Below are 16,655 nucleotides of genomic sequence, written 5' to 3'. Positions count from 1 at the left end.
TGTTATCTATATGAGTACAAATTTAAGTCATTCGTAATTGTAATCCCTAGCGTTTTGCTTCTAGGATAACTTGGCACTTTTCATTATTTTCAATCAATTGCCGCTCTTCGCACCATACAGATAACTCGTTTAAATCATTTTCCAATTAGTTTCGACCTTGTGATGACTTTACGAGACACTAAATGACAACATCATTTGCAAACAAAGTAAAATGGCTACTCAGATTGTCTCCTAAATCTTTTATATATATCAAGAACAGCAGAGCTGAACACTTAAATAGCTTATACGCTGACCTGCAAAAGAATAAGGAACATAGCAAGATGGAGCGGCATTTACTGAAATATATTGCATGAGCAGATGGCGTGTTGCTCATCAAAAGATTAATGTAATCGGACCGTTAGCCACCAGAGGATGGGTATGATAGCTCGAAACCATTTATGGCGATGTAATAAAGCATTTATAAAATTATTTGTGGCTGGATGAATTATTCAGCAACAGCGATTATGCTGTTATCTCTTCAAAGCAATATTTTCCTACCTAAAATTTTAAGCAGTTTTAATATTTATAAGGCGAGAAAAAAAATCTTCGTATTAGACAATAGGGTTCAATTTATTTTGCAACGGAGCTTGTTCTCTCTGTTAACCTCCCTCTACCCTTGTATGAGCGTGGAAAATTAATATAAAAGGAGCTAAGGGGGAGGTTACAACGTCAGTAGGAGAGATTACCAAGCTATTGCTTCCTCCTGTATGTATACGAGATCATAAAAGATAAAATTACACACATTCGAGTTCACACAGATTGTTCCCAACAATCTTTCTTCCCGCGGAATTTCCACAACTCGTGGTGTAATTGCTAACGTTGCTGCTTCTGGATCACGGGGTCTCGGGTTCGATTCCCGGCCGGGTTGGGGTTTTCTCTGCCTCAGGACTGGTGTTTGTGTTGTCCTCATCATTTGGGCATCATCATCATAATCATTCGTGGGAGTGGTTAGACTGGACTGTGTGCAAAAATTGGGCTGTGTAAAAATTGGGATTTTGTATGGGCGCTGATGACCGCTCATTTGAGCGCTGCGAAAACCAAACATCATCATCTTCATCACTTCCCGTGGAATATTAGAAACTGCAAAGAGAAAGAAGGAAATGACAGCGGTACACAAAGCACGCTCCACCTGACACTATTAGATGTCTTGCGGATTATGGACGTAGAGCCGGCCGCGGTGGTCTCGCGCCTCTAGGCACGCAGTCCGGAACCGTGCGACTGCTACGGTCGCAGGTTCGAATCCTGCCTCGGGCATGGTTGTGTGTGATGTCCTTAGGTTAGCTAGGTTTAAGTAGTTCTAAGTTCTAGAGGACTAATGACCACAGCAGTTGAGTCCCATAGTGCTCAGAGCCATATGGACGTAGATGTGTACACTATCTGATCAAAAGCATCCGGAAGCCTGTTAGTGGTCGTTAACATGAGCTGTGTCAACGCTTCGCCTCTATCACGGCTTGAACTCTACTGGGGACACGTTTCAGTGAGGTGCCTCAATGTCCGTGCCGGAATGGCAGCCCATTCTTCCTCGAGAGCCGAAATCTAAGGAAGCAGTGATACTGGACTCTGGGATCTGGAGCGAAGTCGACGTTCTCATTCCCTTGAGATCATGTTGTGATATTGCCCAGGTCAGTCCATTTCAGGAATGTAGTTTTCCCCAAAACATTGCATCTTACTTTGTGACAGGGTGCACTATCATCCTCTACGTCACCTCATCCACATGCCCTGATATCCTTTTAGTACGACCAGATTCAAGTACTCGTCTTATACCCTTAGGTATTTAAATTCGGACAAAGGGAAGACGGCATAGCTGAATTAATTTATACTTACCTTTCTGGCGTTGTTGACGTTTTAGGCGATATCTTCCGCACTGCTGCTGCTGCTGCTACTGCTGCTGCTTCTTGTACAAGTTCATAAAAATATGTTCCGGTAAGGGGTTTGACGTTTGTCTTTAAATAAAAAGTCTTGGCCATGATGTCATGTCAGACACCAGTGCATGCAAATCACGAGATCTGGAGGGCTAAAATTGACTCAGTTGCGTCTACTGATTCGGTTACGCAACTTGCAAAAACTCAGGAAAACTTAAAGTACGCAGTAGATACTCTGGAAATAGGTTCAGAAAGACACATGGAGGAAATAAGTTCATTATCAGACGAAGTAGTCGAACTTTCGGATCTGCTAAATAATTTATCTACGAAGGTAGATGATAATCTGAATGACACAAGACCGGAAGTCTTTAATGGCATAGAAGAGTACGAGCAAATTAGGAAATTCAAACAAAACCAGAATCAAATTAATACGCAACAAAAAAGAGAAATCCGGGAAGTACAAGATCATTTGGCACAAGTAATACAAGAATTACATATTTCAGAGGAGACTCGCGCTTCAACACGGGAAGAGGGACTTAGAAATACGGAAAAGCCGCAAAATAATAACACAGGGCATTTCGGAAATTATGAAAGAAATTGGCAAGGTGCACCGAATTTTGAGATGGAGCCGCCGAAACGACGTAACAATGACCGACATGCGACTTGCCGACATGATGATTTTGATAATAAGCTGCTTTTTGCTACACGCAAATTCAAAACATTTAAGAATTCCGGCAACGACATTCATCCACAAGTGTGGCTTCATCAATTCTCTCATTGTTTTCCTCCCAAATGGTCATTGGAGCACAGATTAGAATTTATGTGTGGCGTCTTAGAGAATGAACCAGCTGTAAGAATGCGATCGGTCATTCACGATTGTCACAGTGAAGGAGAATTTTATCATGCCTTCCTCTCAGCATATTGGTCTCAAGCTACACAGGACCGAGTAAAACATAGCATCATAATGATGAAAGGTTTCGAACAATCTGAATTTTCCAGTCTTGTGAAATATTTTGAAGACATTTTGCGTAAGAAACAGTACCTGTCAAACCCATACAGCCACTCAGAACTCATCCGTATTTGCTTAATCAAATTGCCTGAACATTTTTGACATATTATTTTGGCAGGACGTTGCAAAGACGAAATTGAAGCTTTTCAGGGACTGTTACAAGAAATGGAAATTGACACTGACAATCACGGGACGTGAAAACAAGAACACAACAATTACAGGTCACATCCGTCACAATTGCACGATGACAGAAATAATAACTGGACACGACAAGGCTATTCTTACAACGCAAATAGTGACCAAACCAGACACCACCCGTATGACAACCGTTGGCAGAGTAATAATAATTACAGGGAAAAATCACCTCTCCGCGGTAATGACTATAACAGAGACCATCAGAGAACCAGACAATATGGGAACCAACATCATTATTATCAAGGGAGACAGAATAACTTCAAACGCAATGGTCCACCGTGCAGTTACGATTCCGGGAGAAATTCTCCTCCACATGACCGACAAAAAAGAAACTATGGAAACTACCGACATAACGACAGACCTGAATGTCATCAGATCTGGCGGTATTCAAACAGGGCAGGGCCCTCTCGACAAGGTGAATTTGTAGAAGTTAGGGCTCCTAATCCTAATAACGACGCGCGCCAACAAAGAGACAATGACTCGCACGCAGGCAGCCACGTGCGCCGGCTTGCTCAGAGAAAAGTAACATAGACGCTAACCTTGAGAAAAATTTTAGCATTCCTTACTGACGAATATAACATGATAATTGCTTTAAAGTTGAAACTCGGCATACTAGAAAAGGGTAAGGGATTGCACCACATTTCACATGTAAAACCGTTTATTAAGAGTTAATCTGCTATTAACTTTGTCTTTGCTATAAAATTTTTCACTTCACGTTAACAGTACACTTTGTCGCACTTAGAAACTGTTAACATGCAACAATGTTTTCAAGTTAACTATCCAGTCTGGAACCTAGGGAACATATTTAGACAGTAATTACGAATGCTTTGTTATAGTGGACAGACGACACAGTTTTATTGTGTGTGTACATTCTTGCTTGTTAGTTGCACGATTACGTAACGACTATAAGGCTTACATACTTAGAACATATACCGGTACTACTGATCAGATTTTAATCCAACATTTTGGTTTACTTGAAAAGAAATTATGGATTTAAAGTGCTTTCTGAGAGATACCACATGACACAGTGGTTAGTTTATTTGACAGCTACATGATTATATCACGACGCTACTAATGAGTGACACAATTTATATTATTGCTTTTGCGGTGCAACTGTTTTATATCTGCTTAGTTTTTCTGAATTCTTCTGCAAAGTAAAACATGTTTTAGCAATAACTTTTGTGGTATAGCTACAATGAGACAGCCTTTTTCGTAGCGCAACAATACGTTACAGTATAGTACTTTCTTGATCACGGTAATGTACGTGATAACTACGATATCTATACACATAGCGTTTCACTTTTGTTTATTTCAAGATAAGTACATTGACTTCTACAGAACTTTGCTTACGGACGATGATAATTTCGACACTTGGCACATTTTTTACCCTTAAGTAATGACAGAGATTATCTTACAACAAGACGCACAGTTTAGCGCTACAGCACACGTATTTGAGTGATTAATTTTGTACTTAAAATATTTATTTTTAAAGATTTTTAAATTACAAAGATACAAAGGTTTTCCGTGGTACATTTCATTCCATTGCTGTAATCTGTAACACCTGAGGGTATAACTACATTAATCCTCAGGGGGGTACACGCCTACTTTGTGTACTAAGTGTGTAGCGAGCGCTAGGAGCCCTAGCTAACATGATATTTGCTTATACAACTTTACACATCGGTACCATACTTCTCTAACACATAATTACGCAGCTATCTGATCATTTAACTGAGAGAGACAAACATTTTTTTTTACTGTGTGAGTGACACATGTTTACGCAATTACACAACTGGATAACTTCAGACTTATGAAATTGTATTTTGTCTGTACTTTGTGAACTCTTCATACTTTTTCGGAACAATTGTGATACTATGAGAGCTTTGAATGATGTATTTGGTATTGGATCATGATTTTTAAAATACGTTTGAGGTAGATGACACTATTGAAATGAACAGAGAATGTTTTAGGTTTTGAAATTATTGCAGAAAGCTACAACGTTTTCGAGATTTGACTGAGATGTTATGATGTTATTATTACGACAACGATATGTATTATGCTGTTGAAGTATGTTTATGATCAATAAGCTGATGCTATATGAGGTATTTGATTACACTATGTATTTATTATGATGAAATATTGAAGAAGTGTCGACAAATATGTATATGTGTAATAAGGTAAGGAATAATGAGTAGTGGTTAGGTACTCTGATTTGAGAAAAAGGATGTTGGAAACCAAGAATCGTACTTTATGAGTTATGAAATGTGTGTAGATGCGTGAATTTATTACAATGCCGGCGAAAATTTTTTGGACACTGATATATTTACAAGATTAAGTTTCTACACATTTGTAACGCAAATTCTCGACCTGTGAAATTTTTTATACGAGGCTATCACTGTAGCTCAAACTGGTGTCGTAAATATTTCGGTAAGAAAGCTAAGTGACCTTGACGTAATGTGTTATGGGCGCCCAGCTATCCAGTCGCCTGGAGAAAAAGCCACAAGATGAAAAAAAAGAAGCCATTAACCTCACTATTGACATTTCTTTGTAGAAAGCATTTCAAATAAGACACGCTCATACTTGAAACATATGATTACAGTTTTGAACTCATACTTTCTGATACTTACTGAAATGCTTATGAATTGATGGGAAATATTCTTACATCTACGCACCTGATTATGACAAGTGTCTTTCTACGAGAGTTGAGAGAATTGCTACCGACTTATGAAATGCCACGTGGCTATTGAATGGTGTTCTTATGCTTTGCTTTACTTAGTTGCTTATTTCATTTGATATCTGGTTTCCAGTTGTGTTGCAGCATTGGTTTTATAAAATAAAGTTAAATTCATTTGCTAATGTGAACACTTTCTGTCAACAGATCTATTAAATAATAATTTTATGATCCATATTCTTCGAAAAAGGAGCACTTGGAAAGGAAAGAACAATAAGAAGGGACTAATAATAGTAACTGCATACATAATTTTCTTTTCAAGTACTTGGTAACTTTTTTTGTAGAATAAATTGTTGTGTTGCACCACTTTAATGACATAGACATTAAGATGTGAATACATCTCGTGGAAATCGGGTTTTCTGCCGGATATCAGAGTCATCCAAACACGATATTTCGACGTCATTACTTGTTCCCTGAGAACACCTGATGAAGACGTCAAGTAATGACGTCGAAATATCGTGTTTGGAAGACGCTGATATCCGGCAGAAAACCCGATTTCCACGAGATGTCATCAAATCGCCAGGAAAGTCTAAGAAATTACATCACAAAATGTGAATAGTTATTTCCCTTACCTGCATTGTTGGCTTTAGTGTACTATTTTTTCTGCTTAAGCTATGTCATATTTAAGTATAAGTTATTGCATTTGCTGCTGCTGTTTGGCAGGCATAGTGCTACTGAATTTCACTTTGTATTACTCTGTTAAGCCAGTTTTAGTACTGATTTAATTTTCTTGTTGCTGCACATTGACTGATATTAGTTGTAATGTTGCATTTGCTTTACTAATTTATATTTATTGCTACTAACTTTGCCAATTTGCATTTTTTTGTCATTGCTGTTTGTGTTAATTGTTTTGTGCTGCTGCATTGTCTTGTCCCTTAGTTTATACATCTGAGCTCAGTAGATTTAAGTTATCTTAAGAGGGGGTATGGTATATAAGAGAATGAGTTGCGATGAATTGGAAGAAATGCATTGAGAAGTTATACGAGAAAAGTTTTTTTTAAAGAAAAGTGTACTGTACAATTAAGAATAATTATTTTGGAAGAGGATATGAATAGATTACATAAAGCAGGTATAGATCGGACTTTTTGGGAATAATGATGAACGACGGGAAATCTCCAAGAAGTAAAGGAAATTTTGTTTGCAAAATACTGCAGTAAAACAAATCCTGACCTTTCCTTTTGTGTTATTCCGCTATGTGTTTGTGTACCCTTGTATATTTTTGTTCTTCCTGTCTTTATGTGTTTATTTGATAAGAGTTATGTTGTAGAATTTTTCTAATAATGTGTTATTTACTTTCTAAAGATGTTTAGACATTATTTATTCTGTTCTGTTTTAATGCTCATGTGTGATTCCTGTTACACTGATGTACATGTTTATTTCTATTCTTTTGTAAAGCCCATATTACTACAAATGTTATCTGAACTAGTATGTTCTTTAATGATGTATTTTGTACTTTTGTAACTGTATTCTTATGTTGTAAATTTATAATTTTATAGACACCAGTTCTTCAAATTTTCATTTCACTGTACACGTTTCTGTTTTTCATAGTATGTGAGCAATATGTGAGAAGTTGGGACTGTTAGTGTTTGCACGTGTGTTAATAATTCAGCAAGGGAGTGGTTAACAGCATTGCTGGTTCTAAGCACAATTCCAAAAACTTTGTGAGTGCACAAGTGGTGGTTTATGGACTTGCTATATTGTCCTGCAAGACTCTTCGATGGTGATTGTGCACCTGCACAGTCGCAACAGATGGCTGCTGGCCGTCTCTACAAGGACTGCAGTGGATCTGCAACTTTGATGGCCCACCAATACCATACTTTCTACCAGGACTACAGTGGGTCTGCTCTGTGATGAGCTACCTACCAATATTCTTCAAAACTTCGACTGATTCTATTGTGGGTTTGCTCTATTGTGACCCATTACCTGTGTGCATGTCAAGAGTTAGCACTGTCTTTCCATTGGAAGGACAACACTACTTCTTCAAGAGTGCATGGAAATTCACTACTTCCGTGTGCATTTTCTTTTTCGGATCAGACTTTGTGCAATGCAATCACTATTGTGTTTTTGCTAAGTATGCTTATCAGTAGTTAGTGCCTTCAGTAGTTAGAATCTTTTATTTAGCTGGCTTTACTGACGCTCGCTGTATTGCAGTAGTTCGTGTAACGAAGATTTTTGTGAGGTAAGTGATTCATGAAAGGAATATGTTATTGTTAGTCAGGGCCATTCTTCTGTAGGGATTATTGAAAGTCAGACTGCGTTGTGCTAAAAATATTGTGTGTCAGTATAGTGATGATCAGAATAAGTAAAGAGAGAAATGTCTAAGTACGTTCAGTTTTGCTCATCTGTTTGAAAAGCAAATAACGTAGGGGTTTTATCAGCACAGTAATTCATAAATTTTTCTAAGGGGAGGTTTCAGTGTAATTGATATAGAACTGACAAAAACTAGTAAGCATTTCAGTGCCCTGTCTCAAAAGTTTTCGTATGTGAATAAAGATCCAAAGGATGATTTAATTAACAATTTAACAGTATTACACAATTCGTAATTTCCGTCCTTTGGTTCGTTATTGAAATTAACATGGGTATTTCTATGGTGTCAGTGCTCAGAGGTCTGTTTACATTTATTATGCATTTTGTCTGCTCCAAAATTTATGTTTTTTTTTTATAACTGTGAGATTACACATGTGGTTGTAAGTCTACAGTGAAGATAATTTTTGATAAGTTGTAAAATACATCCTATATTTGTTGTCTGTAGTACTTATACGGTGTCTACAAATGTTATTTGTCGGAATATTGTGTGAACAGTGTGAACAGATTGTAAAGATGAATTAGGAAAATTTACTAAATCTACCGATACCATCTGCACAGTTCTAATACAATCATCGTCTCTGAAGTGGTCCTCTACTGTATGCATACATAGTGCTGTAAAATGTGTTCATATCCTTCTTCATTTAGCGTTTGCTTAAGTGCAATAACGGGATCTGACCATAACCACGAGAAACACCTTCGTACTGTAACACCGCCACCTCCGTACTTCAGTACTGCACTACACAATGACGGCAGGTAACGTTTCCGAGGCATTCACAACCCCAAACCTTTCTACCTCATTGACAGAGGCTATAGCGTGATTTATCACTGCAAATCACTATTTTCCAGTAATTCACTGCCTAGTGGCGTTGCTTTTTACACCACCTCAAGCGTCACCAGCACTGAGTGCAGTAATGTGTACCTTATGAGTAGCTGCTGGACTATTCTATCCCATTCTTTTTAATGCTCACGCACGGCCGTTGTTCTAGGTGACTGCTGCTAGCAATTCAGAGCTCACTTGTGATTACTTCCGCTGATTCCACGCGATTTATTACTACTACTCTCTACTGGTATCACATCGGAGTTCACGAACGATATCTTTTCCCAGTTTCATGCGATTTATTACGGCTATCCTCTGGAATGTTCGATGGCCCCTCTCCATCAGTACATTATGTTTGTCTTGTCTTGGTTTAACTGTTGTTGTTTCTTCGCGTTTCCACTTCATAATCATATCACCAATAGTCAACTTGGGCAGCTTTAGAAAGGCTGAAAAGTCTGATGCATTTGTTCGTCAGATGATCTCTAATGATCAGTCCACATTCAAGGTTACTGAGTTCTCCTGACCGACCCATTCTCCCGGTACTGTTCCTCTACAGACAACGCCATCTTTCTCGCCTACTTTTCGCTGCCGATCCTCTTCTAGTGACATGTAGTAATAAATTTCGCATTAAATACAGCTATCAGTATACTTTTTATTGCGTAGTATAATTGTAGACACAGCGGTCGGTCAGCAGGACGTGGCCGAAGTTATAAATTGGTTGTTACTCAACAAACCAGACTGCACCGAACGGAAGCGCTTGCCGTATCGCCAGAAGAGAGACGAGGAGTAAATAGCTTAACGGTGGAGAGGACAGCGAAAGGTAAACAGAGAGATTATCTCGACGCGGCGCTTCCGGTGCTGCAGCTGCCGGCGCGCAGCAGAACTCGAGAGGGCAGGTGCCGCACCGGGAGTCGAAGGCCGTAACTCAGGCTGGCGGAGGGTGCCGACGGCTGGCTGCGCCCGCATGACAAGCGGCGGTAATTGGAGTCCGCAAATAGACGCAGACGTAGACGCCCGCCAGCCGTCTCCGGGAACTCCGGGAATAGACGGACGGAGCTCGCACACTCCAGCACTGCGCTGGTTTGCAACACAGACTTTTGTCTGATCAGATACGGCACATGGCTGTCCCTTTCCAGGGTACATCTTAGCCGAATAATTTACGGTTAGGAAATAACAGAGTACAGGGTGATAAAAAAGTCAGTATACATTTGAAAACTTAATAAACCACGGAATAATGTAGATAGAGAGGAAAAAATTGACACACATGCTTGGAATGACATGGGGTTTTACTAGAACAAAAAAAAAAAAAAACAAAGTTCACACAATGTCCGACAGATGGCGCTGGACAGTAAAACGTCAGTAACTGCTACTGTGACGGGTGAGAGGTACGCCGATATGTTACAGAATCGTATCATCCCAAGCCTGGCTGATAAACACCTGATGGAACGTACGTTGTTTATGCAGGATGGCGCTCCACCCCATATTGCTAGACGCGTGAAAGATCTCTTGCGCGCGTCGTTTGGTGATGATCGTGTGCTCAGCCGCCACTTTCGTCATGCTTGGCCTCCTAGGTCCCCAGACCTAAGTCTGTGCGATTATTGGCTTTGGGGTTACCTGAAGTCGCAAGTGTATCGTGATCGACCGACATCTCTAGGGATGCTGAAAGACAACATCCGACGCAATGCCTCACCATAACTCCGGACATGCTTCACAGTGCTGTTCACGACATTATTCCTCGACTACAGCTCTTGTTGAGGAATGATGGTGGACATATTGAGCATTTCCTGTAAAGAACATCATATTTGCTTTGTCTTACTTTGTTATGCTAATTATTGCTATTCTGTTCAGATGAAGCGCCATCTGTCGGACATTTTTGAACTTTTGTATTTTTTTGTTTCTAATAAAACCCCGTGTCATTTCAAGCATGTGTGTCAATTTGTATCTCTGTATCTACATTTTCCCGTGATTTATTCAGTTTTCAAATTTATATTGACTTTTTGATCACCCGGTATATACGGTATGAAACAACCTGTCCGGTTAAAACCGTGAGCCGGGCGAGACTCGGACCCAGATACTTGCTTTTTATAAGAAATGCTCTTACCAAGCTACCCAAGAAGAATTCGCGATCTATGCTCAAGGAGCGCGACCGCTACGGTCGCAGGTTCGAATCATGCCTCGGGCATGGAGGTGTGTGGTGTCCTTAGGTTAGTTAGGTTTAAGTAGTTCTAAGTTCTAGGGGACTGATGACCTAGGACGTTAAGTCCCATAGTGCTCAGGGCCATTTGAACCATTTTTTTATGCTCAAGGACTGAACTCTGCCCGTGTCTCTCTCTGTGGTATCCTTCCATCCATTTGCCCTAATCCAGTAAGGTAAGAAGGAGTGGAGATCTAGTCTGAAGTTTTTTAACTGGGAGGGGTAGTGAGGTACGTGTGGACCCAGGGTTTGACTTTGAAAGAGGTGTAGGGTGGGAGAGAGGGCGAGGTGCGTCATCTTTTGTCACTGTCTACGGCCCGTCTTCCCGCCCCCCCCCCCCCCCACGAATGTAAATGCCGTCAATCACACACTTAACGTGGCATAAAGGCCTATGATTTTGACGATAATAACAAGAAAATGCTGTATATAAAATATTTTAATACACTCCTGGAAATGGAAAAAAGAACACATTGACACCGGTGTGTCAGACCCACCATACTTGCTCCGGACACTGCAAAGAGGGCTGTACAAGCAATGATCACACGCACGGCACAGCGGACACACCAGGAACCGCAGTTTTGGCCGTCGAATGGCGCTAACTGCGCAGCATTTGTGCACCGCCGCCGTCAGTGTCAGCCAGTTTGCCGTGGCATACGGAGCTCCATCGCAGTCTTTAACACTGGTAGCATGCCGCGACAGCGTGGACGTGAACCGTATGTGCAGTTGACGGACTTTGAGCGAGGGCGTATAGTGGGCATGCGGGAGGCCGGGTGGACGTACCGCCGAATTGCTCAACACGTGGGGCGTGAGGTCTCCACAGTACATCGATGTTGTCGCCAGTGGTCGGCGGAAGGTGCACGTGCCCGTCGACCTGGGATCGGACCGCAGCGATGCACGGATGCACGCCAAGACCGTAGGATCCTACGCAGTGCCGTAGGGGACCGCTCCGCCACTTCCCAGCAAATTAGGGACACTGTTGCTCCTGGGGTATCGGCGAGGACCATTCGCAACCGTCCTCATGAAGCTGGGCTACGCTCCCGCACACCGTTAGGCCGTCTTCCGCTCACGCCCCAACATCGTGCAGCCCGCCTCCAGTGGTGTCGCGACAGGCGTGAATGGAGGGACGAATGGAGACGTGTCGTTTTCAGCGATGAGAATCGCTTCTGCCTTGGTGCCAATGATGGTCGTATGCGTGTTCGACGCCGTGCAGGTGAGCGCCACAATCAGGACTGCATACGCCCGGGGCACACAGGGCCAACACCCGGCATCATGGTGTGGGGAGCGATCTCCTACACTGGCCGTACACCACTGGTGATCGTCCAGGGAACACTGAATAGTGCACGGTACATCCAAACCGTCATCGAACCCATCGTTCTACCATTCCTAGACCGGCAAGGGAACGTGCTGTTCCAGCAGGACAATGCACGTCTGCATGTATCCCGTGCCACCCAACGTGCTCTAGAAGGTGTAAGTCAACTACCCTGGCCAGAAAGATCTCCGGATCTGTCCCCCATTGAGCATGTTTGGGACTGGATGAAGCGTCGTCTCACGCGGTCTGCACGTCGAGCACGAACGCTGGTCCAACTGAGGCGCCAGGTGGAAATGGCATGGCAAGCCGTTCCACAGGACTACATCCAGCATCTCTACGATCGTCTCCATGGGAGAATAGCAGCCTGCATTGCTGCGAAAGGTGGATATACACTGTACTAGTGCCGACATTGTGCATGCTCTGTTGCCTGTGTCTATGTGCCTGTGGTTCTGTCAGTGTGATCATGTGATGTATCTGACCCCAGGAATGTGTCAATAAAGTTTCCCCTTCCTGGGACAATGAATTCACGGTGTTCTTATTTCAATTTCCAGGAGTGTATAATCGTAATGACTCGTTCACATTAGTAGTAAGAAAATGTAGTCCATCAACAAAGGAGGTGGCTTACAAAACACTCGATCGACCTATACTTGAGTATTGCTCATCAGTGTGGGTTCCGTACCAGGTCGGGTTGACAGAGGAGATAGAGAAGATCCAAAGAAGAGCGGTGCGTTTCGTCACAGTGTTATTTGGTAAGCGTGATAGCGTTACGGAGATGTTTAGCAAACTCAAGAGGCAGACTCTGCAGGAGAGGCGCTCTCCATAGCGGTGTAGCTTGCTGTCCAGGTTTGGAGAGGGTGCGTTTCTGGATGACGTATCGAATATATTGCTTCCCCTACTTATACCTCCCGAGGTGATCACGAATGTAAAATTAGAGAGATTCGAGCGTGCACGGAGGCATTCCGGCAGTCGTTCATCCCGCGAACCATACGCGACTGGGACAGGAAAGGGAGGCAATGACAGTGGCACGTAAAGTGCCCTCAGCCACACACCGTTGGGTGGCTTGCGGAGTATAAATGTAGATACAGATGTAGATGAAGTACAGTGCTTTTTTGCGAGGGGGGTCGGGCGTCACCATCAACATGGACACTCACCTCCCCTGGATCCGCTCCTGTTAACTGCCAGAATCGCAAATAGCAAAGTTATATGTTCAAGTCCTGGGCTGTGAGATGTGATTGGTGATCTGTCCAATACCGACGAATTGCACTGTTTGATACCCACACGTACGAAATATATTTATTAACTGTAATTATCTAGAAAAGCCATGTTAGGAACGAAAGTGCTTTTTCTAAATAAACAATAAAAGACGCAAAAAACCTACAGTGCATTTGGTCTGCGATTGTGAATGGCTCTAAGCACTATGGGACTTAACATCTGAGGTCATCAGTCCCCTAGACCTAGAATTACTTAAACCTAACTAACCTAAGGACATCACACACATCCATGCCCCAGGCAGGATTCGAACCTGCGACCGTAGCAGCAACGCAGTTCCGGACTGAAGCACCTAGTACCGCTCGTGCGATTGTGAAATGACGTTTGTACTCTTCACCAACACCAGTCATGTAAATAAACAGTTCTCCACCAGAAGATGATAGTGTGAACCATCGAAACGCGCAGTGGCAAAGTAAACAAGTGGCTGACGCAGAGATGACCTCAGATGTTACGTCCCATAGTGCTCAGAGCCATTTGAACCATTTTTTGGACTGACGCAGAAACTGCTTGATTTGAACACATTTCTCTCATTGTCCTACCGAGTCTAGGTGTGACTTAATGTTCTGTCACACACTTAATTTTGTCCATCAATTTCACATTATAATAGATTCTTCCACAAGTTTCACTTAAATACACAGTGCGTTATTATCATATCAGTTATTGCTCTCCCCCCCCCCCTCCCCTTTTCGAAGCCAGCGAGAACACTAATCACGTCTCATTTTATTCTGGTTCATATCTGCTATCGACTTGTTGGAGACTGTAATTCTGTCGTAAATTAAATCATCCTCTTCTTTAACTTCCTCGCAGTAGCCTTCCTCTTTTTCTTCTCCACGTTTTGCTTTCACGAGCACATCTATTATAACGTCTTCATCTGTCTTCTATCGCCACAGGCGTCCCAGTCTATGAGAAGCAATTCTGTTGGGAAGCTGAGGCGCGTTCTTGTTGAACTGGCTCTTCTGATAAAACTGGCGACATATCTGAGGCACAACTGGAATTACGTTGTCTTCCACGCTGATACGTAAGCCGTCATTATCTCACAATAATGATCCACCAGTTTTATTTAATGGAGCCTTAAGGATAAGTGTACAGTTGTAGCCTCTGTTGGAATTTCCTTGTGCTTAGGCGAGATACCATTGTTTATGAGCATTGGTAGTCTTCAGAATTTTACCAAATTTTGAAGATCTTGTGTTTTGTAACTATTTTCAGGAGGTATAATTTTCAAGAATTGATTATACAATATTATTGTTCCTGTGTACTTTACATTGTAAACTATTAAATTGTCTCCATCGACATCTACCAGTGAATCGCCAGTCATCTACACTCTGACTGTTGTTTCATATCAAGCTTTTTTCATAAACACATTGAACACCTTGTTTCATAGTGAGATAAATTTGTTAAAATTTGTTAACAGTTATCGCGATTACTTTTGAAATAATAAACGGTTTACTTTCTTGTGTTTAGTCTGTCTCGTTTAATTAGACTGCCCCTTATACTTACATTTATTGGGTGAAGATAATGATATTTTAAATTTCAACAAATATGGAATGACTGGATTCTTATCTGCAACATCTGATACGTTATTTATACCGTACAAAATTTGCTATAGCGTTTCCTACGAACATTGCTCTGCAGCTTGACATGCAAGTGAGTATAAAACTGTTTCCTGAAATTATTATCTCAGATTCTGAGTTCGTTGTATTGCATACTACACAGAGACCTTGTTTCTTCAGAATGTTTCAGCTACATGTCATAGCTGATGTTGTGTACCATGCTCCTTTCTTAGCTTGCATTTATTACAGAAAGTTATATGTGGCTCGAAAAAAATTCAGTAGGTAACCGTATGTAAGAAATATAAGGGAACGGATCTGCAAAATTACAAACCAGTATCTGTAACGTCAGTTTGTTGCAGAATTCTTGAGTATATTGCAAATTGAAATATAATAAATTTCCTTGAGGAGGAAAAATCTTGCATCCACATATCAGTATAATTCGGAAATCATCACTCGTGTGAAACCCAGCTTCCCTTGTGAACTATGGATGAGGGACAACAGGCAGATACGGTAATGCAAGATTTCCGAAACATTCTGACGCAGTTAAACACTGCAGACTGCTATCAAAGTTCCGAGGATGTGAACTATGTTCTCAGATATGCACTGAAGCGCCAAAGAAACTGTTATGGGTGCAATATGGCTCTGGATTTGTATAGCTTCGACTCCTGTGTACGCTTTGCGAATCGGGGGCCATTCCTTTTCTGACTTGTGTTGCTTATTTTTGTGTAAAGTTTATCAGCTTGTTGTAGATACAAATGAATTAAAAAACTTGTCATTACTTTGTAAACTTAAATACACCACTATTCTCATTCATACCCCCTCAACTATTCACTGTTTTTATTTTATTATGGTGGTTAATGGGAACACCGGTAGTTTAAGGATCAATCTTATTAAATTAATTAACGTAATTATTAATTTGAGTTCTGGAAGTGACTGCAGGCATAGGCAACAAAAGTGTCATGAGTAAATTCACCAATTCATGTGTATAAAAATTAAGAGTGTAGCTCACGATTTGAGCGTTACAGAGATGATTATACTCTTCTTTGCGTAAAAATAATAAAATTTAGTATCACTCAGACATATATTTATGGGTAAAGCAAGTGACAGCTTGCATTTATTAGCTCTATCTCTTTTCCTTATGGTACGATGAAGAAGTTTTGTAATTATTTCAGCCTAGGGGTGTAGCTGGCTGACAAAGGGCAAGAGTCACTAGGAGGAATGGCACTAGGTTGTAAAAATATTTCTGCTGAAAGCCAGGGTCTCATGCAGGTAGACACATAGGAGAGTGCCATGCCAACCAAGTACACCAGGAGTGGTTAGCGAGGGTGGCCACTTGTCAAACGACTTCACTGTGTGTAAACGAAAAGAATCACTTC

This window comes from Schistocerca nitens, chromosome 9 (assembly GCF_023898315.1).
Source record: "Schistocerca nitens isolate TAMUIC-IGC-003100 chromosome 9, iqSchNite1.1, whole genome shotgun sequence".
In the NCBI taxonomy this organism is placed as follows: Eukaryota; Metazoa; Arthropoda; class Insecta; order Orthoptera; family Acrididae; genus Schistocerca; species Schistocerca nitens.
Note: the sequence above shows the minus strand (reverse complement) of the source record.